General features: G+C 43.1%; 1 pseudogene; it reads right to left on the bottom strand.

Moving 5' to 3' along the window:
• Positions 1–363: 363 nt before the first annotated feature.
• Positions 364–1,154, bottom strand: LOC101693552 (annotated as a pseudogene).
• Between the last annotated feature and the right edge of the window lie 2,520 nt (positions 1,155–3,674).

Genomic DNA, 3,674 nt, shown 5'->3' with positions numbered 1-3,674 from the left:
TAATATGTTGTGGCTGAGCCTTCCAATAATTTTATGCATAAATATATATGCTTTTTATTAAAATGGAGTTATACAATATATACCATTGTATGGCCCCTCTTGCTCACTCAGCCTTATGTCAGGACACATTTCCTGGAAAATTAGGGGAAACCAAAATCATCATTTTTGATTGTTATGTAAGATTCCAATGGATGGATAGCCAGTGATTAAATAGGAATTTAACCAACTTACTATGGCTGACATTTAGGCCATTTCTAAATTTTTGCACTCCTGAATAACCATGCAGTGGGCATCCTTTTATGTCCCCATTTCCATACATTTCTGCATATCTTTTTAAACATCACAAATAAAATTTGTTATCTGTCACCATGAGATGTCTGAATTTTCAACAGATTTTTGGACTGGTGGCTCATCTTCATCAGCTCCTTCAATGTAGCACTGGTCTCATCCCCAGTGGTTTGTCCAGAATGACTCCCTTTGCCGTGCAGCTCCATGAGCTTTCCCAACTCAAACTTGGGTTCCTTCAGCATTTTTATTGTCCCAGCAAAGACATCATGGAGTGTATAAATCGACTGGCCAGCCTTTTCTATGTCTTCCAATGCCATATGGAATTAATTTATTGGCCACTAATTTCAAGTCAATTGTCTGCACCTGTCATGATTTCCATCACCTTCTTCCGAATGTGGTGGACCTGCTGAGTGCAAGAGGGCTTCCAAATCTGATGTTGCGTTTTGTAGTAAAGCCAAAACAAAATAGATGAAGCAAATAACCATTGGTATTCTTGACGTCAACATGAGCTTTAGTCATGGTCCGCCATTTTGTTGGCCATGGAGCACATTTTGTCACATGTAGGATTCATGTCATGGAAATTAGTTAGGCAGTATTTGCCCTGAACTGCCTCAGAATAAGCTTGAATTTTCTAAATGCAACTTCAACATTCTGCAGATCACAAGGCTCACTTTGAAAACATGACCTGGAAGCCATCAGAAGTGATTTTAGTTCCTTGAGTTCTCGTGACTAGTATTTTTCCAATATTTCTTATATTGAACCTAGCAGGTTTGTACCAATCTTTCTTAGAAAATGGATCAACCACTTTCTTCTTGGCTCCCTTTTTGCTGCCTCTCATGAAGGCGCTGGTTCCTGCCAACCGCCATGGAGCTGCTCAGAGAGCCAAGAGGGCTCTGCCTATTTCTTCATAATAAATTAATTTAAGTAGAATTTCTGAGCCAAAGGGTATGTGTCTTTTAAAGATTTTTTTTTTTGATAAACGTTGCCAAGACGACTTTCAAAAAATGAGTATGTAGTTAAATTCTAATGAGAAGTATTTATGAGAAGACATCCTAATAGAAATTACTTGAAAAGCAGTATGTGCCTGTGACAGGGGAATCAAACCACACAGAAAACAAAGTGAAAGTTGTTGCTTTAATTTTCCTTCCTAGAGAAGGTCATGGTGTGACTGCACTGATATCTGATCCCAATTTTTATCCAGTCTGGATCCTGCCAGGCTAACTGCACCCTCTTCATAAAATCAGCCTCTGGACTCTAAGCTCTGGGAGGCCAGAGGCTTTAATCTGCTGTGTCCATTTTGCATACTAGTGTCTATTTCAGGGCCTGGCACACAATGGACATCTGTCGTGTTTGTAGTTCATTGCAGTGTAAGAAATTATCCCCAAATTTGGCAGGCTAAAGTGATACACACTTATCATCTCAGTTTCTGTGGTTCAGAAATCTGGGCGTAGTTTGGCTAGGTGGGTCCAGCTCAGGATCTCTCGCGAGATCACAGCCAGAACATGAGTCAGGGCCGTGGTCTCATCCGAAGACTTGGCTGGGGCAGGAGGCTCCACTTCCAAGGTCCTTCCATCAAATGACTGGCAAGAGGCCTCAGTTCTTGTGATGTGGATTTTCTACAGGGCTGCTCACATGGTGGCTGGACTCCAAATAGAGGCAGCAAGATGGAAGCTGGAGACTCTTTTATGACCTACCCTCACAAGTCACACTCTGTTACCTCTGCAATATTTCCCCAGTTGCCTAGGTCAGTCTATTCAGGACTAAGGGCATTAATTCCCTCCAGACAGCAGGAATCGTTGGGAACCATCCTGGAGGCTGGGCCAACACATTACTAAAATGAGCTGAGTGAATTATTGAGTGGATGACTCCTAGCCCCAGAACTAGAAGAGACTAACAATGCTCCCTATGTCTTCCAGGCCATCTGCATAGAGATGGGACAATTAGCTGAGAACTGAGTTTTAGACTACGTGGTGGACTTGCCGTAGAAGCTGCTGGTCTGAACATATTCCTGCCTAGAATCAGGATGGGCAAGCAGAGGCTTACAACTTTCCAGGACATCTGGGAACTTTCCAGAGGGGCTGGGGTCTTATAGTTCAGGCCATAGGCTCAGAGAGAAGCTGGTTCTTGCCGCTCTAAGGAATGCCAGGCCTGCATGTCAGTCAAAATAGGGTGGGTCATGTGGCCAAGGGAGGTCACTCTCATCATTGGAATACTCAGTAGTTTATGACCTCCATAAAGCTATTAGTCCTGGGAGATGAGGGGGAAAGTGGTTGCCAGCACCCTCTGCCTCTCCGGGGCCCATTAGCATCGAGGTTGTAAACTCAGTCTCGGGCCATGGGTGACTGCTTTTATTATCAATCAATTACTCATGCTTGTCAGCAAGTCTCGAGCCTCCTACAAGCATAGAATGTGGCCAGATAACCATGGGTGACTCTGGGCAATTAAGGTCTATAATGCAGGGCTCAGTTTCCCCATCTGTACAGTAAAAGGGGTGTCCTAGATCAGAGGCCCCCACACATCTCACTTCCCAAATCTATTTCCTTTCTCCCACTTTTGTTGTGTCTATTTTATGTATTGCAATTATTTCTCAAGCAATCAGCATTCCTTAAAAACTTATTTTTCTTGTGATCTCTCTCTGTCAAATAAATAAATAAAATCTTTAAAAAAAAACTTATTTTTCTTCTCCATTAATATCATTAAATACAAGTGTCTTTATATAAAAAGGAACATACAAAACTGACAATCACAGATTCTGATTCCACAGGCAGGCCTTCACCCAGGATGAATGAGGCCCCAGACAATTATTTTTTTGCAGAGCCTTGTCTATGTAAACAATTGGAGTTACCTGAAATCAGCAGGTCTGGACAGTTTTGGTGGCCTGAGTCTATGAAAGAAATATCACACAGGCCTGTGGGGGTGATCTGTACCCCAAGATGCCCTTCTGGAACTAGGGATGGCCATGGGGCTCTGTGACAACCACAGAGTATGAGTCTGGGAGCTTCTCAAGGCATCTGGTTGGTTTCACACATGGGTCAGAGGGTCAGAGAGAGCCACAAAGTGGGGAGGTCATAGGGACCAGGACTCATGTAGCTCCATCCAGACTCAGAACACTCTGTTCAGAGAGCAAAGCCAGCCCTGTGCGGTCCTAAGCATCAGAGGAAACTTAGAACAAGGAAGGTAGTTCAAAGGATTGGGGGCTGGTTTCAGGTCCTCTCTTGCTCAGATCTAAGGGCCAGAATGATTACTGGACCATCAATATTTTCATGATGAGTCGTAAACGTTCTGCCCAAAACATGAAATGAACATATTTTTGTTCATTTGTAAAGCCAAATTACTCCTAAAGGAACAATTCTGCTCCAGCAGTGGGAATCAAGAACCAAGAACCA

This window comes from Mustela putorius, unplaced genomic scaffold (assembly GCF_011764305.1).
Source record: "Mustela putorius furo isolate JIRA1106 unplaced genomic scaffold, ASM1176430v1.1 tig00537248_pilon_pilon_pilon, whole genome shotgun sequence".
In the NCBI taxonomy this organism is placed as follows: Eukaryota; Metazoa; Chordata; class Mammalia; order Carnivora; family Mustelidae; genus Mustela; species Mustela putorius.
The sequence above is the reverse complement of the archived record's forward strand: the minus strand, read 5'-3'. Positions and strand labels throughout refer to the sequence as shown.